Below are 26235 nucleotides of genomic sequence, written 5' to 3'. Positions count from 1 at the left end.
TTAATATGTCAGTCCAGTGGTGTGGTTTAATATGTCAGTCCAGAGGTGTGGTTTAATATGTCAGTCCAGTCCAGAGGTGTGGTTTAATATGTCAGTCCAGAGGTGTGGTTTAATATGTCAGTCCAGAGGTGTGGTTTAATATGTCAGTCCAGTGGTGTGGTTTAATATGTCAGTCCAGAGGTGTGGTTTAATATGTCAGTCCAGTGGTGTGGTTTAATATGTCAGTCCAGTGGTGTGGTTTAATATGTCAGTCCAGAGGTGTGGTTTAATATGTCAATCCAGTGGTGTGGTTTAATATGTCAGTCCAGAGGTGTGGTTTAATATGTCAGTCCAGTCCAGAGGTGTGGTTTAATATGTCAGTCCAGTGGTGTGGTTTAATATGTCAGTCCAGTCCAGAGGTGTGGTTTAATATGTCAGTCCAGTCCAGAGGTGTGGTTTAATATGTCAGTCCAGTGGTGTGGTTTAATATGTCAGTCCAGTCCAGAGGTGTGGTTTAATATGTCAGTCCAGAGGTGTGGTTTAATATGTCAGTCCAGTGGTGTGGTTTAATATGTCAGTCCAGAGGTGTGGTTTAATATGTCAGTCCAGTCCAGAGGTGTGGTTTAATATGTCAGTCCAGTGGTGTGGTTTAATATGTCAGTCCAGTGGTGTGGTTTAATATGTGTGTGTGTGTGTGGTACCTGGTCCATTCAGGTACTGTGTCAGAGAGCAGTGAAGACGCACGATCACCGGCTCCCTGCGGATCACGTCCCACGCCAGGGCTATTTCCTCCTGATGACATCAAAACAGGATAATACGACGCAGCACACAAATATTCAGGGACCCATTTCAGCTTGATCGCTACTGTCATAACATGTCCTACCACTCCTGAAATACACCTTCTACATTTCTAAACTAAGTATTCAAAGCATAAACAATCTCAGACATTTTCTTTTCACCCACCCGCTATGCCCTTTCTGTCAGACATTACAGACAGTGGTACGCTATTACATTACCAGTAAATCAGATCAACTCTTACCGGCCCATCTTCCATTGCTTTCGGCGATGGAATGCAAGGCAATGGAATACTTACATCTAGGAAACTGACGTCGATGTGCAGATCAATGTCCACGTCATCAATCGCACCGTATTCCCTACACAATATAAAATATATGACCACGTTACTGTTTCCATTCATCAGAACACGTTACTGTTTCCATTCATCAGAACACGTTACTGTTTCCATTCATCAGAACACGTTACTGTTTCCATTCATCAGAACACATGACTGTTTCCATACATCAGAACACATGACTGTTTCCATTCATCAGAACACATGACTGTTTCCATTCATCAGAACACATGACTGTTTCCATTCATCAGAACACATTACTGTTTCCATTCATCAGAACACATTACTGTTTCCATTCATCAGAACACATTACTGTTTCCATTCATCAGAACACATTACTGTTTCCATACATCAGAACACGTTACTGTTTCCATTCATCAGAACACGTTACTGTTTCCATTCATCAGAACACATTACTGTTTCCATACATCAGAACACATGACTGTTTCCATTCATCAGAACACATGACTGTTTCCATTCATCAGAACACATGACTGTTTCCATTCATCAGAACACATTACTGTTTCCATTCATCAGAACACATTACTGTTTCCATTCATCAGAACACATTACTGTTTCCATTTCAGAACACATTACTGTTTCCATACATCAGAACACATTACTGTTTCCATACATCAGAACACATTACTGTTTCCATTCATCAGAACACATTACTGTTTCCATTCATCAGAACACATTACTGTTTCCATTCATCAGAACACATTACTGTTTCCATTCATCAGAACACATTACTGTTTCCATACATCAGAACACATTACTGTTTCCATTCATCAGAACACATTACTGTTTCCATACATCAGAACACATTACTGTTTCCATTCATCAGAACACATTACTGTTTCCATACATCAGAACACATTACTGTTTCCATACACCAGAACACATGACTGTTTCCATTCATCAGAACACATGACTGTTTCCATTCATCAGAACACATGACTGTTTCCATTCATCAGAACACATGACTGTTTCCATTCATCAGAACACATGACTGTTTCCATTCATCAGAACACATTACTGTTTCCATTCATCAGAACACATTACTGTTTCCATTCATCAGAACACATTACTGTTTCCATACATCAGAACACATTACTGTTTCCATACATCAGAACACATTACTGTTTCCATTCATCAGAACACATTACTGTTTCCATACATCAGAACACATTACTGTTTCCATACATCAGAACACATTACTGTTTCCATACATCAGAACACATGACTGTTTCCATACATCAGAACACATGACTGTTTCCATACATCAGAACACATGACTGTTTCCATACATCAGAACACATTACTGTTTCCATTCATCAGAACACATTACTGTTTCCATTCATCAGAACACATAAAACATGTATCTCACTATGATCTTCAGAATAAACAACTGATTGAAGATGATGATACATGGAATCCATTTCAAGTCCGTCACATTAAAAACGGGATATCTCAACACTTCAACACCAACATCTCAACACTTCAACACCAACATCTCAACATCAACACCTCAACATCTCAACACCTCAACATCTCAACACCTCAACATCTCAACATCTCAACACCTCAACACCTCAACATCAACACCTCAACATCTCAACATCTCAACATCAACACCTCAACATCTCAACACCTCAACATCTCAACATCAACACCTCAACATCTCAACACCTCAACATCTCAACACCTCAACATCTCAACATCTCAACACCTCAACACCTCAACATCAACACCTCAACATCTCAACATCTCAACACCTCAACACCTCAACACCAACACCTCAACATCAACACCTCAACATCAACACCTGAACATCAACACCTCAACATCAACACCTCAACATCTCAACATCAACAACTCAACATCAATACCTCAACATCAACACCTCAACATCCCAATACCTCAACATCAACACCTCAATACCTCAACATCTCAATACCTCAACAAACCCAATACCTCAACATCAACACCTCAATACCTCAACACCTCAATATCTCAACACCTCAACATCAACACCTCAATATCTCAACATCTCAATACCTCAACACTTCAACACCTCAATGTCTCAACACCTCAACATCAACATCTCAACACCTCAACATCAACATCTCAACACCTCAACATCAATACCCCAACACCTCAACATCAACATCTCAACACCTCAACATCAATACCCCAACATCTCAACGCCTCAACATCAACACCTCAATATCTCAACATCAATACCTCAATATCTCAATACCTCAACATCAACATCTCAACACCTCAACATCAACACCTCAATACCTCAACATGTCAATACCTCAACATCAACACCTCAACAGCTCAATACCTCAACATCTCAAAATCTCAATACCTCAACATCTCAGCACCTAAATATCTCAACATCAACACCTCAACATCTCAACACCTCAACATCTCAACACCTCAACATCTCAACATCTCAAAATCTCAATACCTCAACATCTCAGCACCTAAATATCTCAACATCAACACCTCAACATCTCAACACCTCAACATCTCAACACCTCAATACCTCAACATCTCAAAATCTCAATACCTCAACATCTCAGCACCTAAATATCTCAACATCAACACCTCAACACCTCAATACCTCAACACCTCAACACCTCAACATTTCAACATCAACACCTCAATATCTCAACACCTCAACATGCCACAGCGATATTGATTTAGTCTTTTCCAACTTGAAAACATGCTTGAAGTTGTATATAAGCATTACAATGAACAGTTACCCTTTAATATATCTACCCTTTAATATATCACCACCCTTTAATATATCACTACCCTTTAATATATCACCACCCTTTAATATATCACCACCCTTTAATATATCACCACCCTTTAATATATCACCACCCTTTAATATATCACTACCCTTTAATATATCACTACCCTTTAATATATCACTACCCTTTAATATATCACTACTCTTTAATATATCACTACCCTTTAATATATCACTACCCTTTAATATATCACTACCCTTTAATATATCACTACCCTTTAATATATCACTACCCTTTAATATATCACCACCCTTTAATCTATCACCACCCTTTAATCTATCACCACCCTTTAATCTATCACCACCCTTTAATATATCACTACCCTTTAAATTATCTACCCTTTAATATATCACTACCCTTTAATATATCACTACCCTTTAATATATCACTACCCTTTAATATATCACTACCCTTTAATATATCACTACTCTTTAATATATCACTAACCTTTAATATATCACTACCCTTTAATATATCACTACCCTTTAATATATCACTACCCTTTAATATATCACTACCCTTTAATATATCACTACCCTTTAATATATCACCACCCTTTAATATATCACTACCCTTTAATATATCACCACCCTTTAATCTATCACCACCCTTTAATCTATCACCACCCTTTAATATATCACTACCCTTTAAATTATCTACCCTTTAATATATCACTACCCTTTAATATATCACTACCCTTTAATATATCACTACCCTTTAATATATCACTACCCTTTAATATCACTACCCTTTAATATATCTACCCTTTAATATATCTACCCTTTAATATATATCTACCCTTTAATATATCACTACCCTTTAATATATCACTACCCTTTAATATATCACTACCCTTTAATATATCTACCCTTTAATATATCACTACCCTTTAATATATCACTACCCTTTAATATATCGACCCTTTAATCCAGCACTACCCTTTAATATATCACTACCCTTTAATATATCACTACCCTTTAATATATCACTACCCTTTAATATATCACTACCCTTTAATATATCACTACCCTTTAATATATCACTACCCTTTAATATATCACTACCCTTTAATATATCACTACTCTTTAATATATCACTAACCTTTAATCTATCACATATATCACTACCCTTTAAATTATCTACCCTTTAATATATCACTACCCTTTAATATATCACTACCCTTTAATATATCACTACCCTTTAATATCACTACCCTTTAATATCACTACCCTTTAATATATCTACCCTTTAATATATCTACCCTTTAATATATCACTACCCTTTAATATATCACTACCCTTTAATATATCACTACCCTTTAATATATCACTACCCTTTAATATATCTACCCTTTAATATATCACTACCCTTTAATATATCACTACCCTTTAATATATCACTACCCTTTAATATATCGACCCTTTAATCCAGCACTAACCTTTAATATATCACTACCCTTTAATATATCACTACCCTTTAATATATCTACCCTTTAATATATCACTACCCTTTAATATATCACTACCCTTTAATATATCGACCCTTTAATCCAGCACTACCCTTTAATATATCACTACCCTTTAATATATCACTACCCTTTAATATATCGACCCTTTAATCCAGCACTACCCTTTAATATATCACTACCCTTTAATATATCACTACCCTTTAATATATCACTACCCTTTAATATATCACTACCCTTTAATATATCACTACCCTTTAATATATCACCACCCTTTAATCTATCACTAACCTTTAATCTATCACCACCCTTTAATATATCACTACCCTTTAAATTATCTACCCTTTAATATATCACTACCCTTTAATATATCACTACCCTTTAATATATCACTACCCTTTAATATCACTACCCTTTAATATATCTACCCTTTAATATATATCTACCCTTTAATATATATCTACCCTTTAATATATCACTACCCTTTAATATATCACTACCCTTTAATGTATCTACCCTTTAATATATCACTACCCTTTAATATATCACTACCCTTTAATATATCGACCCTTTAATCCAGCACTACCCTTTAATATATCACTACCCTTTAATATATCACTACCCTTTAATATATCACTACCCTTTAATATATCACTACCCTTTAATATATCACTACCCTTTAATATATCACTACTCTTTAATATATCACTAACCTTTAATATATCTACCCTTTAATATATCACTACCCTTTAATATATCACTACCCTTTAAATTATCTACCCTTTAATATATCACTACCCTTTAATATATCACTACCCTTTAATATATCACTACCCTTTAATATCACTACCCTTTAATATCACTACCCTTTAATATATCTACCCTTTAATATATCTACCCTTTAATATATATCTACCCTTTAATATATCACTACCCTTTAATATATCACTACCCTTTAATATATCACTACCCTTTAAATTATCTACCCTTTAATATATCACTACTCTTTAATATATCACTAACCTTTAATCTATCACCACCCTTTAATATATCACTACCCTTTAAATTATCTACCCTTTAATATATCACTACCCTTTAATATATCACTACCCTTTAATATCACTACCCTTTAATATCACTACCCTTTAATATATCTACCCTTTAATATATCTACCCTTTAATATATATCTACCCTTTAATATATCACTACCCTTTAATATATCACTACCCTTTAATATATCACTACCCTTTAATATATCTACCCTTTAATATATCACTACCCTTTAATATATCACTACCCTTTAATATATCGACCCTTTAATCCAGCACTAACCTTTAATATATCACTACCCTTTAATATATCACTACCCTTTAATATATCTACCCTTTAATATATCACTACCCTTTAATATATCACTACCCTTTAATATATCACTACCCTTTAATCCAGCACTACCCTTTAATATATCACTACCCTTTAATATATCACTACCCTTTAATATATCACTACCCTTTAATATATCACTACCCTTTAATATATCACTACCCTTTAATATATCACCACCCTTTAATCTATCACTAACCTTTAATCTATCACCACCCTTTAATATATCACTACCCTTTAAATTATCTACCCTTTAATATATCACTACCCTTTAATATATCACTACCCTTTAATATATCACTACCCTTTAATATCACTACCCTTTAATATATCTACCCTTTAATATATATCTACCCTTTAATATATATCTACCCTTTAATATATCACTACCCTTTAATATATCACTACCCTTTAATATATCACTACCCTTTAATATATCACTACCCTTTAATATATCTACCCTTTAATATATCACTACCCTTTAATATATCACTACCCTTTAAAATATCGACCCTTTAATCCAGCACTACCCTTTAATATATCACTACCCTTTAATATATCACTACCCTTTAATATATCACTACCCTTTAATATATCACTACCCTTTAATATATCACTACTCTTTAATATATCACTAACCTTTAATATATCTACCCTTTAATATATCACTACCCTTTAATATATCACTACCCTTTAATATATCACTACCCTTTAATATATCACTACCCTTTAATATATCACTACCCTTTAATATATCACCACCCTTTAATCTATCACCACCCTTTAATCTATCACTACCCTTTAATATATCACTACCCTTTAAATTATCTACCCTTTAATATATCACTACCCTTTAATATATCACTACCCTTTAATATATCACTACCCTTTAATATATCACTACCCTTTAATATATCACTACCCTTTAATATATCACTACCCTTTAATATATATCTACCCTTTAATATATATCTACCCTTTAATATATCACTACCCTTTAATATATCACTACCCTTTAATATATCTACCCTTTAATATATCACTACCCTTTAATATATCACTACCCTTTAATATATTGACCCTTTAATCCAGCACTACCCTTTAATATATCACTACCCTTTAATATATCTACCCTTTAATATATCACTACCCTTTAATATATCACCACCCTTTAATATATCACCACCCTTTAATATATCACCACCCTTTAATCTATCACTAACCTTTAATCTATCACCACCCTTTAATATATCACTACCCTTTAAATTATCTACCCTTTAATATATCACTACCCTTTAATATATCACGACCCTTTAATATATCACTACCCTTTAATATCACTACCCTTTAATATATCTACCCTTTAATATATATCTACCCTTTAATATATCACTACCCTTTAATATATCACTACCCTTTAATATATCACTACCCTTTAATATATCACTACCCTTTAATATATCACTACCCTTTAATATATCACTACCCTTTAATATATCACTACCCTTTAATATATCGACCCTTTAATCCAGCACTACCCTTTAATATATCACTACCCTTTAATATATCACTACCCTTTAATATATCACTACCCTTTAATATATCACTACCCTTTAATATATCACTACTCTTTAATATATCACTAACCTTTAATATATCTACCCTTTAATATATCACTACCCTTTAATATATCACTACCCTTTAATATATCACTACCCTTTAATATATCACTACCCTTTAATATATCACTACCCTTTAATATATCACCACCCTTTAATCTATCACCACCCTTTAATCTATCACTACCCTTTAATATATCACTACCCTTTAAATTATCTACCCTTTAAATTATCTACCCTTTAATATATCACTACCCTTTAATATATCACTACCCTTTAATATATCACTACCCTTTAATATATCTACCCTTTAATATATCTACCCTTTAATATATATCTACCCTTTAATATATATCTACCCTTTAATATATCACTACCCTTTAATATATCACTACCCTTTAATATATCACTACCCTTTAATATATCTACCCTTTAATATATCACTACCCTTTAATATATCACTACCCTTTAATATATTGACCCTTTAATCCAGCACTACCCTTTAATATATCACTACCCTTTAATATATCTACCCTTTAATATATCACTACCCTTTAATATATCACCACCCTTTAATATATCACCACCCTTTAATATATCACCACCCTTTAATATATCTACCCTTTAATATATCACCACCCTTTAATATATCACCACCCTTTAATATATCACCACCCTTTAATATATCACCACCCTTTAATATATCACCACCCTTTAATATATCACCACCCTTTAATATATCACTACCCTTTAATATATCACTACCCTTTAATCTATCACCACCCTTTAAATTATCACCACCCTTTAATATATCACTACCCTTTAATATATCACTACCCTTTAATATATCACTACCCTTTAATATATCACTACCCTTTAATATATCACTACCCTTTAATATATCTACCCTTTAATATATCGACCCTTTAATCCAGCACTACCCTTTAATATATCACTACCCTTTAATATATCTACCCTTTAATATATCACTACCCTTTAATATATCACTACCCTTTAATATATCACCACCCTTTAATATATCACCACCCTTTAATATATCACCACCCTTTAATCTATCACTACCCTTTAATCTATCACTACCCTTTAATATATCACTACCCTTTAAATTATCTACCCTTTAATATATCACTACCCTTTAATATATCACTACCCTTTAATATATCACTACCCTTTAATATATATCTACCCTTTAATATATCACTACCCTTTAATATATCACTACCCTTTAATATATCACTACCCTTTAATATATCACCACCCTTTAATATATCACCACCCTTTAATATATCACCACCCTTTAATCTATCACTACCCTTTAATATATCACTACCCTTTAAATTATCACCACCCTTTAATATATCACCACCCTTTAATATATCACCACCCTTTAATATATCTACCCTTTAATATATCACCACCCTTTAATATATCACCACCCTTTAATATATCACCACCCTTTAATATATCACCACCCTTTAATACATCACCACCCTTTAATCTATCACCACCCTTTAATCTATCACCACCCTTTAATCTATCACCACCCTTTAATCTATCACCACCCTTTAATATAACACTACCCTTTAATATATCACTACCCTTTAATATATCACTACCCTTTAATATATCACCACCCTTTAATATATCACTACCCTTTAATATATCACTACCCTTTAATATATCACCACCCTTTAATATATCACCACCCTTTAATATATCACTACCCTTTAATATATCACCACCCTTTAATATATCACTACCCTTTAATATATCACCACCCTTTAATATATCACTACCCTTTAATATATCACTACCCTTTAATATATCTACCCTTTAATATATCACTACCCTTTAATATATCACCACCCTTTAATATATCACCACCCTTTAATATATCTACCCTTTAATATATCACCACCCTTTAATATATCTACCCTTTAATATATCACTACCCTTTAATATATCACTACCCTTTAATATATCACCACCCTTTAATATATCTACCCTTTAATATATCACCACCCTTTAATATATCACCACCCTTTAATATATCACTACCCTTTAATATATCTACCCTTTAATATATCTACCCTTTAATATATCTACCTTTAAATATATCTTCCCTTTAATATATCACTACCCTTAAATATATCTACTATATCTTTGATAGGATAATTATCTGTTAATTGAATGATTAGAATATTCCACCCTGAAACATATAATTGTATGGAATTGATTAGAATCTATGAAATCATAATCAATAAATGTGTAGTCTTAGTTAGAATGAGGGTAAAACAATATGTCTCTATGGTATTTTAAACACTGACTGTCTGAGCTCGGTGCCGACCTGACTAGAGATTTGGGAGAGAACGGGGAGTACGTCTCAAGGACAAGGTCACTATCTCTGTCGGCTGGGTAGTGAGACAGACAGTGTGTGTAGCAGGACATGTGAGTGGGTCTGTTTGTGTGTATGTGTGGGCGTGAAAAGTCAGTATAAAATGAATTGTATTCTTGACTTCAGAACGTTCCGTGAATAAAAGTCCACTGACACATCACCATCCACACTGACCCACATGTGGGATCTAACTCACAACAGTTACCAATTATTATTATAATTAAAAAATATATATATATTTAACCTTTATTTCAACTAGGCATGTCAGTTTAAGAACAAATTCTTATTTTCAATGGCGGCCTAGGAACAGTTGGGTTAACTGCCTTGATTTATATCCTTCCTGTTTGGCCCTGTCCGGGGGGGTCCTCGGATGGGGCCACAGTGTCTCCTGACCCCTCCTGTCTCAGCCTCCAGTATTTATGCTGCAGTAGTTTATGTGTCGGGGGGCTGGGGTCAGTTTGTTATATCTGGAGTACTTCTCCTGTCCTATCCGGTGTCCTGTGTGAATTTAAGTATGCTCTCTCTAATTCTCTCTTTCTCTCTTTCTTTCTCTCTCTCGGAGGACCTGAGCCCTAGGACCATGCCTCAGGACTACCTGACATGATGACTCCTTGCTGTCCCCAGTCCACCTGACCGTGCTGCTGCTCCAGTTTCAACTGTTCTGCCTGTGATTATTATTATTTGACCATGCTGGTTATTTATGAACATTTGAACATCTTGGCCATGTTCTGTTATAATCTCCACCCGGCACAGCCAGAAGAGGATTGGCCACCCCTCATAACCTGGTTCCTCTCTAGGTTTCTTCCTAGATTTTGGCCTTTCTAGGGAGTTTTTCCTAGCCACCGTGCTTCTACACCTGCATTGCTTGCTGTTTGGGATTTTAGGTTGGGTACAACACTTTGAGATATCAACTGGTGTACGAAGGGCTATATAAATACATTTGATTTGATGTGATCAAGGGCAGAACAACAGAGTTTTACCTTGTCAGCTTGAGGATTCGATCTTGCAACCTTTCAGTTACAAGTCCAACGCTCTAACCATTTAGAGATCATGAGAAATGTGTGTGTGTGTGTGTGTGTGTGTGTGTGTGTGTGTGTGTGTGTGTACAGTGGTTCCTAAATTAAACGTTTTGACTTCTTGCCGCAGCACACTGAGATAGATTGTGGTATATTGTGATACACTGTGTCGGTCGCAAGAGAGTTGGAACGCTGATTCTGCTGTTGGGTTCGGTGAAAAGCGTTGGTACCCAGGCGCTAATGTGTCTCTCTTCTCACTGAATAAATGACGTCAATTGAAGAAAGTGTGACAGAAACCAGAAATAAACGGATAATCGAGCACTTCAAAACTGAATGATGAAGAGGAAGAAGAAGAGGGTTAATGGAATGTAGAACATTAGTTTAAAGAATTGCTCTTCCTCTGTCCAGGATACACACCCAGAAAAAAATACACTTCATTTTGTTTTCTTTTTTTTTGTACTTGGTCAGAAGAAGCTGTTACTGGACTGTACTGACTAAAACAGTTGTTAACCTTTAAGGTTTATATTCTAAGTGAAACAAAAATGTTCAGTAATATTCCATGATGTTCTTAAAAAAATATATGTGTTGACTGATACATATACGCGAGTTGTGTCTGCTAAATGAATCAAACTCAAAACGACAGCATCAAACGAAGCAGACAGTGTGGAGTGGGTCTATGCTGATGTGAAAAAGAAGCTGAATGAGAGAGTACAGGGAAGAAAACCCCACAGGCCGTCTGCATTGACCTCATTTAGACACCTTTGTAGATACGGATGGGGAAAAAGGTTTCCCGTATTTTCAAGACCTGAGCTATTGAAATGTTTTTGTTGTTGTTATGTGTTACCTTTACTAGTGGAGTGTTACAGAAAGAATCATGTGGTGGTAGAGAGTCAGGCAGAATGGAGGGAATAGATAACAACAACAGAGAGAATCATGGGGTGGTAGAGAGTCAGGCAGAATGGAGGGAATAGATAACAACAGAGAGAATCATGGGGTGGTAGAGAGTCAGGCAGAATGGAGGAAATAGATAACAACAACAGAGAGAATCATGGGGTGGTAGAGAGTCAGGCAGAATGGAGGGAATAGATAACAACAACAACAGAGAGAATCATGGGGTGGTAGAGAGTCAGGCAGAATGGAGGGAATAGATAACAACAGAGAGAATCATGTGGTGGTAGAGAGTCAGGCAGAATGGATGGAATAGATAACAACAACAGAGAGAATCATGGGGTGGTAGAGAGTCAGGCAGAATGGAGGGAATAGATAACAACAACAGAGAATCATGGGGTGGTAGAGAGTCAGGCAGAATGGATGGAATAGATAACAACAGAGAGAATCATGGGGTGGTAGAGAGTCAGGCAGAATGGATGGAATAGATAACAACAACAACAGAGAGAATCATGGGGTGGTAGAGAGTCAGGCAGAATGGAGGGAATAGATAACAACAACAGAGAATCATGGGGTGGTAGAGAGTCAGGCAGAATGGATGGAATAGATAACAACAGAGAGAATCATGGGGTGGTAGAGAGTCAGGCAGAATGGATGGAATAGATAACAACAACAACAGAGAGAATCATGGGGTGGTAGAGAGTCAGGCAGAATGGAGGGAATAGATAACAACAGAGAGAATCATGGGGTGGTAGAGAGTCAGGCAGAATGGAGGGAATAGATAACAACAACAGAGAATCATGGGGTGGTAGAGAGTCAGGCAGAATGGATGGAATAGATAACAACAGAGAGAATCATGGGGTGGTAGAGAGTCAGGCAGAATGGATGGAATAGATAACAACAACAACAGAGAGAATCATGGGGTGGTAGAGAGTCAGGCAGAATGGAGGGAATAGATAACAACAGAGAGAATCATGGGGTGGTAGAGAGTCAGGCAGAATGGAGGGGATAGATAACAACAACAGAGAGAATCATGGGGTGGCAGAGAGTCAGGCAGAATGGAGGGAATAGATAACAACAACAGAGAGAATCATGGGGTGGCAGAGAGTCAGGCAGAATGGAGGGAATAGATAACAACAACAACAGAGAGAATCATGGGGTGGCAGAGAGTCAGGCAGAATGGAGGGAATAGATAACAACAGAGAGAATCATGGGGTGGTAGAGAGTCAGGCAGAATGGAGGGAATAGGTAACAACAACAGAGAGAATCATGGGGTGGTAGAGAGTCAGGCAGAATGGAGGGAATAGATAACAACAACAGAGAGAATCATGGGGTGGTAGAGAGTCAGGCAGAATGGAGGGAATAGATAACAACAACAGAGAGAATCATGGGGTGGTAGAGAGTCAGGCAGAATGGAGGGAATAGGTAACAACAACAGAGAGAATCATGGGGTGGTAGAGAGTCAGGCAGAATGGAGGGAATAGATAACAACAACAGAGAGAATCATGGGGTGGTAGAGAGTCAGGCAGAATGGAGGGAATAGATAACAACAACAGAGAGAATCATGGGGTGGTAGAGAGTCAGGCAGAATGGAGGGAGTAGATAACAACAACAGAGAGAATCATGGGGTGGTAGAGAGTCAGGCAGAATGGAGGGAATAGATAACAACAGAGAGAATCATGGGGTGGTAGAGAGTCAGGCAGAATGGATGGAATAGATAACAACAACAACAGAGAGAATCATGGGGTGGTAGAGAGTCAGGCAGAATGGAGGGAATAGATAACAACAGAGAGAATCATGGGGTGGTAGAGAGTCAGGCAGAATGGAGGGAAGAGATAACAACAACAGAGAGAATCATGGGGTGGTAGAGAGGCAGAATGGAGGGGATAGATAACAACAACAGAGAGAATCATGGGGTGGTAGAGAGTCAGGCAGAATGGAGAGTCAGGCAGAATGGAGGGAATAGATAACAACAGAGAGAATCATGGGGTGGTAGAGAGGCAGAATGGAGGGGATAGATAACAACAACAGAGAGAATCATGGGGTGGTAGAGAGTCAGGCAGAATGGAGGGAATAGGTACCAACAACAGAGAGAATCATGGGGTGGTAGAGAGTCAGGCAGAATGGAGGGAATAGATAACAACAGAGAGAACAGAGAGAATCATGGGGTGGTAGAGAGTCAGGCAGAATGGAGGGAATAGATAACAACAACAGAGAGAATCATGGGGTGGTAGAGAGTCAGGCAGAATGGAGGAATAGATAACAACAGAATCATGGGGTGGTAGAGAGTCAGGCAGAATGGATGGAATAGATAACAACAACAGAGAGAATCATGGGGTGGTAGAGAGTCAGGCAGAATGGAGGGAATAGATAACAACAGAGAGAATCATGGGGTGGTAGAGAGTCAGGCAGAATGGATGGAATAGATAACAACAGAGAGAATCATGGGGTGGTAGAGAGAATCAGGCAGAATGGATGGAATGGAGGATAACAACAGAGAGAATCATGGGGTGGTAGAGAGTCAGGCAGAATGGATGGAATAGATAACAACAGAGAGAATCATGGGGTGGTAGCAGAATGGAGGGCAGAATGGGTGGGAAGAATGGATGGAATAGATAACAACAACAGAGAGATCATAGAGAGTCAGGCAGAATGGAGGGAATAGATGGAATCATGGGGTGGTAGAGAGTCAGGCAGAATGGAGGGAAGAGCAGAAATGGAGGGAATAGATAACAACAACAGAGAGAAATCAGAGAGTCAGGCAGAATGTACCAACAACAGAGAGAATCATGGGGTGGCAGAATGGAGGCAGAATGGATGGAATAGATAACAACAACAGAGAGAATTATGGGGTGGTAGAGAGTCAGGCAGAATGGAGGGAATAGATAACAACAACAGAGAGAATCATGGGGTGGTAGAGAGTCAGGCAGAATGGAGGGAATAGATAACAACAGAGAGAATCATGGGGTGGTAGAGAGTCAGGCAGAATGGAGGGAATAGATAACAACAACAGAGAGAATCATGGGGTGGTAGAGAGTCAGGCAGAATGGAGGGAATGGATAACAACAACAGAGAGAATCATGGGGTGGTAGAGAGTCAGGCAGAATGGAGGGAATAGATAACAACAACAGAGAGAATCATGGGGTGGTAGAGAGTCAGGCAGAATGGAGGCAATAGATAACAACAACAGAGAGAATCATGGGGTGGTAGAGAGTCAGGCAGAATGGATGGAATAGATAACAACAGAGAGAATCATGGGGTGGTAGAGAGTCAGGCAGAATGGATGGAATAGATAACAACAACAGAGAGAATCATGGGGTGGTAGAGAGTCAGGCAGAATGGAGGGAATAGATAACAACAGAGAGAATCATGGGGTGGTAGAGAGTCAGGCAGAATGGATGGAATAGATAACAACAGAGAGAATCATGGGGTGGTAGAGAGTCAGGCAGAATGGATGGAATAGATAACAACAACAGAGAGAATCATGGGGTGGTAGAGAGTCAGGCAGAATGGAGGGAATAGATAACAACAACAGAGAGAATCATGGGGTGGTAGAGAGTCAGGCAGAATGGAGGAAATAGATAACAACAACAGAGAGAATCATGGGGTGGTAGAGAGTCAGGCAGAATGGATGGAATAGGTAACAACAACAGATAGAATCATGGGGTGGTAGAGAGTCAGGCAGAATGGAGGGAATAGATAACAACAACAGAGAGAATCATGGGGTGGTAGAGAGTCAGGCAGAATGGCGGGAATAGATAACAACAGAGAGAGAATCATGGGGTGGTAGAGAGTCAGGCAGAATGGATGGAATAGATAACAACAACAGAGAGAATCATGGGGTGGTAGAGAGTCAGGCAGAATGGAGGGAATAGATAACAACAACAGAGAGAATCATGGGGTGGTAGAGAGTCAGGCAGAATGGATGGAATAGATAACAACAGAGAATCATGGGGTGGTAGAGAGTCAGGCAGAATGGATGGAATAGATAACAACAACAGAGAGAATCATGGGGTGGTAGAGAGTCAGGCAGAATGGAGGAATAGATAACAACAACAGAGAGAATCATGGGGTGGTAGAGAGTCAGGCAGAATGGAGGAAATAGATAACAACAGAGAGAATCATGGGGTGGTAGAGAGTCAGGCAGAATGGAGGGAATAGGTAACAACAACAGAGAGAATCATGGGGTGGTAGAGAGTCAGGCAGAATGGAGGGAATAGATAACAACAACAGAGAAAATCATGTGGTGGTAGAGAGTCAGGCAGAATGGAGGGAATAGATAACAACAACAGAGAGAATCATGGGGTGGTAGAGAGTCAGGCAGAATGGAGGGAATAGATAACAACAACAGAGAGAATCATGGGGTGGTAGAGAGTCAGGCAGAATGGAGGAAATAGATAACAACAACAGAGAGAATCATGGGGTGGTAGAGAGTCAGGCAGAATGGAGGGAAAGTGCACTGTACTGTAAGTACACTACAATGCTGTGGCTTGGCTCTCTTACCTATTCATTCAATATATTAGAATACAAAAGAAGCCATCCACTTTTGATGGTCTACCAGCAGGACAATAGACTCTTGATGGACTACCAGCAGGACATTATACCCCTGATGGTCTACCAGCAGGACATTATACCCCTGATGGTCTATCAGCAGGACATTATACCCCTGATGGTCTATCAGCAGGACATTATACCCCTGATGGTCTATCAGCAGGACATTATACCCCTGATGGTCTACCAGCAGGTCATTATACCCCTGATGGTCTATCAGCAGGACAATACTCTGGTCAAGTTGATTTATATTTTCAGGGACTTGGGAGAGAGGAGGGTGCACTAGCTAGCCAACTACGGTTAACTTACAGTAAACGTCAAACAGTGCAGCCAGAATAACAACAGTAGCTGCATTTGTTTAAGCTGTTTTCTAGTGACATTTATTTGGATACATCCATAACATGGAGCTAATGAGGCGCGAAATCTGTTGTTCAGAGAAGCTAGCCAACAACACAGCTAACAACACAGCTAACAAAATCACTTACAACTGAAGCTGGACAGACTGCAAACTAACTAACTGCCTGCCTGCCTGTCTGTCTCGTCCCGACTCCGGACACGTTCATTACTATGGGACAGATGGAGATCTGAATGTGAATATTGAAACAATGTTGCAGATGTTGGAGAGACAGACAGCGACATTTATACAAATCTCCTCTGTTGAAAACTAAATATGAATTTAAAAGAAATGTGAGATAATGTCGAGATGCTTTTTATAGTGGAGATCAAGTTTATAAATTGCCTGGCTGGGCTGATGAGACAGTGGATTACGCAGTCAGATGGAACAGAGTAAATAGGCATTTTAACGTCATAGATTTAGCTGGTGGTAACATGTGGAATAGACACCGGCTGAAATGCGTTTTTAACCAATTAGCATTCAGGATTACCCGTTGTATAATTTATTATAATCCACATAATAATTCACAAGAGATGAACTGTAGCGAGAGGAGAGAGACCGCATATCTGTAATTTGTAATCTGCTATGTATCTAGCAATAGCAATCTGCTAGCAAATCAACCTTATAATAGGTGATGATTTATAGTGCCTTCAGTAAATATGAATTCCCCTTGACATTTACCACATGTGGTTGTGTTACAGCCTGAATTTAAAATGGATTACATTGAGATTTGTTGTCACTGGACTAAACACACAACACCCCATAATTTCAAAGTGGAATTATGTTTTTCGAAATTTGTACAAATGTATTTAAAAATGAAAAGTTTAAATGTGATGAATCAATAAGTATTCAACCCCTTTGTTATGGGAAGCCTAAATAAGTTCAGGAGTAAAAATTTGCTTAACAAGTCACATAATAAATTGGACTCACTCTGTGTGCAATAATAGTGTTTAACATGATTTTTGAATGACTACCTCATCTCTGTACCCCCCACACATACAATTATCTGTAAGGTTCCTCAGTCAGGGAGCGAATTTCAAACACAGATTCAACCACAAAGACCAAGACCAGGGAGGTTTTCCAATGCCTCACAAAGAATGGCACCTATTGGTAGATGGGTGACAATTTTAAAAAGCAGAGATTGAATATCCCTTTGAGCATGCTGAATTTATTAATTAGTCTTTGGACGGTGTATCAATAAACCCAGTCACTACAAAGATACAGGCGTCCTTCCTGACTCAGTTGCCGGAGAGGAAGGGAACCACTCACGGATTTCACCATGAGACCAATGGTGACTTTAAAACAGTTACAGAGTTTAATGGCTGTGAGGAGAAAACTGAGGATGGATCAACAACATTGTAGTTACTCCACAATAATAACCTAAATGGCAGTGTGAAAAGAAGGAAGCCTGTACAGAATAAAAAATATTCCAAAACATGCATCCTGTTTGAAACAAGGAACTAAAGTAATACTGCAAAAAATGTGGCAAAGAAATTAACTTTATGTTCTGAACACAAAGTGTTTTACTCTGGGAAAATCCAACACAATACATCACTGAGTACCACTCTTCATATCTTCAAGCATGACTGTGGCTGCGTCATGTTAATGGTATGCTTGTCATTGGAAATAACAAGGGAGTATTTTAGGATAAAAATACACGGAATTGAGCTAAGATGGGGTTTAGTTTGGGGCAAATCCAATACAACACATTCCTGAGTATCACTCCATATTTTCAAGCATTGTGGTGGCTGCATCATGTTATGGCTATGCTTGTAATCGTTAAGGACTGGGGAGTTTTTCACGATAAAAAGAAACGGAATGAAGCTAAGCACAGGCAAAATCCTAGAGGAAAACCTGGTTTAGTCTGCTTTCCACCAGACACTGGGAGATTAATTCACTTTTCACCAAGACAATAACCTCAAACACAAGGCCAAATCTACACTGGAGTTGCTTGACAAGAACACAGTGAATATTCCTGAGTGGCCGAGTTACAGTTTTGATGAAAAGTTTCTTTAAAATCTATGGCAAGACCAGAAAATGGTTGTCTAGCAATGATCAACAACCAATTTGTGTTTTTGCATCATCAGATTCTCAAGCCAAAATGTCTTGATAGCCTTCACCAGGTCATCTTTGCTTGTAGGCTTGTAAAAATTATGGATGAATGTTTAAAGTTGATGCCAAACAAGTTTGATCGAGTTCAAATCAGGAGACAATAATAATACAATAATAACAAATACAATAATAATTCACAAACCAATTATAATCAATAACGCCTGCTCCCGCTCTCCCTCTCTGGTGCTCGAGGGCTGCCAGGCTGCCCTTCATTACACACACCTGTCACCATCATTACGCACATCAGCGCTCACTGGACTCACCTGGACTCCTTCACTTCCCTATATCTGTCTGCTCCCCCGTTTGTTCACTGTGTCAGCATTACTGTCATTATGTGTTCATGTCCAGACACTGTCCTGTCCTGTCCAGACTCTGTCCTGTCCTGTCCTGTCCTGTCCCATGTCCATTGTTAATTAAATGTTCACTCCCTCCCTCCACTTCCTGCTTCTCGTCTACCAGCGTCGATCCTTGCACACCTAAAGTCTTTAGTAGAGATGAAAAACAGTCGCATACATTCGTGAACGGAATTACATTAGTGGACATGTTAATTTATTGTTCAATTATTCAAGGCTCCCTTTGTTATTTCGTAAGTACATTTTTAAGTAAAATGCTTGAACAACTAGAAAGAAGCATCTACAGTATTTGTTCATCAACATCTTTGTGTTTTTGGTGATAAAATAAATGATTAAAAAAATGTACCTTTAAAATCATCTGAACGAGGAGAAGGTTTTAAACTTCTGAATGAATGAATAACAACAACAAAAAATAAGCATCTGGTGGAATCTCGATATAAAGCATTTCCCTCACTTTTCGGCATTTCCCTCACTTTACGGCATTTCCCTCACTTTACAGCATTCCCCTCACTTTACGGCATTCCCCTCACTTTACGGCATTTCCCTCACTTTACGGCATTTCCCTCACTTTTCGGCATTCCCCTCACTTTACGGCATTCCCCTCACTTTACGGCATTCCCCTCACTTTACGGCATTCCCCTCACTTTACGGCATTTCCCTCACTTTACAGCATTTCCCTCACTTTACGGCATTCCCCTCACTTTTCGGCATTTCCCTCACTTTACGGCATTTCCCTCAGCATTTCCCTCACTTTACAGCATTTCACTTTTCGGCATTCCCCTCACTTTTCGGCATTCCCCTCACTTTTCGGCATTCCCCTCACTTTTCGGCATTCCCCTCACTTTACGGCATTCCCCTCACTTTTCGGCATTCCCCTCACTTTACAGCATTCCCCTCACTTTTCGGCATTCCCCTCACTTTACAGCATTCCCCTCACTTTTCGGCATTTCCCTCACTTTTCGGCATTTCCCTCACTTTACAGCATTTCCCTCACTTTACGGCATTTCCCTCAGCATTTCCCTCACTTTTCAGCATTTCCCTCACTTTACAGCATTTCCCTCACTTTACAGCATTTCCCTCACTTTTCGGCATTTCCCTCACTTTTCGGCATTTCCCTCACTTTTCAGCATTTCCTTTACTCAGACAACAACAAATGTGCAAAACTAGCCCAATTAGCAATTTGGGCATCTTCTTTGTGCACGGTGCTGAAGTATATAATGGTTGTCAGTTAAAACCCATATGGCGCTGTGAACTGGAGAACGGTCTACAAAAAAATATATATATAAAATGAAGAAATGCTTAGAGATATAATATCAACAGGAGAATGGAACGACAATGGAATGATTTGAATTTAAACATTGGACCATTTTAATCCTAAAGTGTATTTACAATCGGGGGCGGGGTTCTCTGCTCGGCCTCTAAAGCCGAGGTGTAATAAATGGTGTTCAAAGATGGCCCCTGGTGGTTCGAACTAGTACTGCACCTTACCATTCCACAGAATAACGCAACTTTTATTTGAGGAACAACTGTCTCTCTCTCTCTCTCTCTCACTCTCACACTCTCTCTCACACTCTCTCACACTCTCTCACACTCTCTCACACTCTCTCACACTCACTCACACTCACTCTCACTCTCTCTGTCACTCTCTCTGTGATTTACAACTCGTACAGAAAGTACAGGGAGCTGACAAACACAAACCTGAACATTTCCTTTACCTTTCTCTCTACCATCAGCACTTTTCAACCTCACCCAATGTATACTCACACACACACACACACACACACACACACACACACACACACACACACACACACACACACACACACACACACACACACACACACACACACACACCATTCTCCAGCACATAATTTTCCATGAAGAAGCATTTTACTTACATGCTTACACTGCAATAGCAAAAAAAACATACACGTCAGGTCCATGTGGGTGCTGACAGAGAGATATATATGAATAAAGACTATTTTAATCTCCCCTTTGATGTAACCAAACTCTATTGTAAATACTGAAGATATTTTCTTTAAAATCAAAATGTCTTGATTTAGCTGGAGGAAGTTGTTAGAAATCCAACTATTTAAATCACTAATAAAGTCAAAAATCCTCTGGCGACACAGAAATGTAAAGACGTGTATCATCTGCGTAGCAGGGAAAATCAAATCTGTGCTTTCTGATAACACTGCCAAGGGGTAACATATGTAAACCCGAACAGTAACGGAACCAAAATTGAACCTTGTGGAGCGCCAAATGTGATATGTATTTTCTCTGAGTTATGTACAACAATAAAAAAAAACTCTCAACTTGTTAATTAGGTCCTAAACCAATTTAGAACTGGACCGGAGAGGCCAACCCACCTCTCAAAGACAAGCAAGGCAATCTCCTGACTACAGAAAACTCAAGTCAAAGACAAGCAAGGCAATCTCCAGAAAGCAAGATGGACGGAACATTTCAGAGAGGTCCTCAACAGAGAACCCTCTGTGGATCCAATTAACACACCTGAAGCTGCTCCAGAAGATCTAGACGTAAACACCGACCCACCAACCAAAGAAGAAATAATAACTACCATCAAGTCACTAAAGAATGGGAAAGCTCCAGGTAACCTCAACGCAGACCTGTTCAAAATCCATCCAGTGTTGGTCTGCAAACATCCATCTTCCTCTCTTCACTGACATCTGGATGGAGGGAAAGAAACCTTCAGACTGGACCAAGAGGGTCATCATACTGGTGCATAAGAGGTGGGACACACCTTCCGATTGCAACACCTGGACTGGCGTTACACTTTTATACACTTTTAGTCAGACTGGACCAAGAGGGTCATCATCTTTTATCCGTTCACAGCAAGATTTTTTTTGTTTGCAAGATTATTGTACAACGGATGTCTTCAGCTGTAGACAAAGTGCTTAGGAATGAACAAGTGGTTTTTGGGGAGGAAGGAGCTGTACAGACCCGATCTTCACCCTCAGGAGCATCATTGAGCAATTTAGTGAGTGGCAATGAAAACTCTACATCAACTCCACTGACTTCCAGAAGGCTGAAAGCTCTTCATCAACTTTACTGACTTCCAGAAGGCTGAAAGCTCTTCATCAACTTTACTGACTTCCAGAATGCTGAAAGCTCTTCATCAACTTTACTGACTTCCAGAATGCTGAAAACTTCATCAACTTTACTGACTTCCAGAAGGCTTTTGACAGTATTCACCACGAAAGCCTTTGGAAGATCTTAAGAATTTATGGAAACTCCACCCATGCTGTTAACATCATAAAACAGTTCTACAGCAACTGTTCGGGCACTGTGGGAACGAGCAACATGAGCTTTGCTGTTAGGTCTGGAGTTCGACAAGGTTGTGTGATGACAGCCTTACTCTTCAACCTGGCAATAGACTGGGTCATGCGGCGAACAAAAGAAGATGAGGAATAGGATGGACCTTGTATTGTACTCTAGAAGACATTGACTCAGGCAAGAGGTACAGGATGGACCTTGTAATGTACTCTAGAAGACATTGACTCAGGCAAGAGGAATAGGATGGACCTTGTATTGTACTCTAGAAGACATTGACTCAGGCAAGAGGAATAGGATGGACCTTGTATTGTACTCTAGAAGACATTGACTCAGGCAAGAGGAATAGGATGGACCTTGTATTGTACCCTAGAAGACCTTGACTCAGGCAAGAGGAACAGGATGGACCTTGTAATGTACTCTAGAAGACATTGACTCAGGCAAGAGGAATAGGATGGACCTTGTATTGTACCCTAGAAGACCTTGACTCAGGCAAGAGGTACAGGATGGACCTTGTGTTGTACCCTAGAAGACCTTGACTCAGGCAAGAGGTACAGGATGGACCTTGTATTGTACCCTAGAAGACCTTGACTCAGGCAAGGTATTGTACCCAGACTCAGGCAAGAGGAATAGGATGGAAATGACTACTCAGGCAAGAGGAATAGGATGGACCCCAAAGCACTCACATCTGAAGATATGAAATGCTTTGAAAAGCTGGTCATGGCTCACATCAACAACATCATCCCAGAAACCCTAGACCCAGTCCAATTTGAATCCCGCCCCAACAGATCCACAGATGACGCCAACTCTATTGCACTCCACACTGCCCTTTATTCCTAGTTATATGCACATATCTATCTCAATTACCTCGTACCCCTGCACATCGACTCGGTACTGGTACCCCGTGTATATAGCCAAACTATCGTTACTCATTGTGTATTTATTATGACGTGTTTTACTTTTCAATTTTTTCTCCATTTTCTTTCTCTCTGCGTTGTTGGGAAGTAAGTAAGCATTCCACTGTTAGTCTTGTTACTGTTAGTTTTACAAATACAATTCAATTTGATTTGCCACAGAGAGGGAGGAGCTACCTGAGAGTTACTGTTAGTTTTACAAATACAATTCAATTTGATTTGCCACAGAGAGGGAGGAGCTACCTGAGAGTTACTGTTAGTTTTACAAATACAATTCAATTTGATTTGCCACAGAGAGGGAGGAGCTACCCGAGAGTTACTGTTAGTTTTACAAATACAATTCAATTTGATTTGCCACAGAGAGGGAGGAGCTACCTGAGAGTTACTGTTAGTTTTACAAATACAATTCAATTTGATTTTCCACAGAGAGGGAGGAGCTACCTGAGAGTTACTGTTAGTTTTACAAATACAATTCAATTTGATTTGCCACAGAGAGGGAGGAGCTACCTGAGAGTTACTGTTAGTTTTACAAATACAATTCAATTTGATTTTCCACAGAGAGGGAGGAGCTACCTGAGAGTTACTGTTAGTTTTACAAATACAATTCAATTTGATTTGCCACAGAGAGGGAGGAGCTACCTGAGAGTTACTGTTAGTTTTACAAATACAATTCAATTTGATTTGCCACACACAGTCAGAGAGGGAGGAGCTACCTGAGAGATACTGCGTGATGTCCGTACATCTCCCGGACCGCCGCCAGGTCTGCCTCCAACTGGGGGTGCTTGTGGAGCTCGCCATCGTAGTTCACCTATCAGAGAGAGACGTCAATTAATCCGTCAATCAATCAAATGTGTTTTAAATCCCTTTTTCCATCAGCAGTAGTCTCAAAGCTGTTCATAGTAACGTGGCCTAGACCTGGTTCCTGACAGCACATCTCAGTAAGACAAAATGAATGGTGTTCCAAAAGAGTTCCAGTTTCCAGGACCACAAATACAAATTCCTTCTAGACACCGTTGCCCTGGAGCACACAAAAAATGATACTTACCTCGGCCTAAACATCAGTGCCACAGGTAACTTCCACAAAGCTGTGAACGATCTGAGAGACAAGGCAAGAAAGGCCTTCTACAACCATCAATAGGAACATAAAATTCGACATACCAATTAGGATCTGGCTAAAAATACTTGAATCAGTTATAGAACCCATTGCCCTTTATGGTTGTGAGGTCTGGGGTCCGCTCACCAACCAAGAATTCACAAAATGGGACAAACACCAAACTGAGACTCTGCATGGAGAATTCTGTAAAAAAAAATATCCTCTGTGTACAACGTAAAACACTAAATAATGCATGCAGAGCAGAATTAGGCCGACAACCGCCAATTTTCAAAATCCAGAAAACATGTCACTCCCATAGAGATCCTTTTTATGTCTCTATTTTGGTTTGTCAGGGCGTGAGTTGGGGTGGGAATTCCATGTTTTGTGTTCTATGTTTCCATATTTCTTTGTGTTTGGCCGGGTGTGGTTCTCAATCAGAAGCAGCTGTCTATTGTTGTCTCTGATTGAGAACCATAATTAGGTAGCCTTTTCCCTGTGCTTTGTGGGTAGTTATTTTCTGTTTTGTGTGTTTCTGCACCAGATAGAACTGTTCTGTTTGTGCCGCTTTGTTATTTTTTTGTTCTAGTGTTCAGTTTTATTAAAAATCATGAACACGTAGCACGCTGAACCTTGGTCCTCTTCTTCAAACAGCCGTTACAAAACAGCCGTTAAATTCTACAACCACCTAAAAGGACCTTCCGTAACAAAGCCATCACCTACAGAGAGATGAACCTGGAGGAGTCCACTAAGCAAGCTGGTCCAAACAGGCCCCACAGAGCCCCAGGACAGCAACACAA

General features: G+C 38.7%; 1 pseudogene; it reads right to left on the bottom strand.

Annotated features, from left to right (window-relative positions):
- LOC115124620 (protein mono-ADP-ribosyltransferase PARP8-like) overlaps positions 1–26235 on the bottom strand; it is a 153290-nt pseudogene that overhangs the window by 62198 nt on the left and 64857 nt on the right.

The sequence above is a fragment of the Oncorhynchus nerka genome, linkage group LG27 (assembly GCF_034236695.1).
Source record: "Oncorhynchus nerka isolate Pitt River linkage group LG27, Oner_Uvic_2.0, whole genome shotgun sequence".
In the NCBI taxonomy this organism is placed as follows: Eukaryota; Metazoa; Chordata; class Actinopteri; order Salmoniformes; family Salmonidae; genus Oncorhynchus; species Oncorhynchus nerka.
The sequence above is the reverse complement of the archived record's forward strand: the minus strand, read 5'-3'. Positions and strand labels throughout refer to the sequence as shown.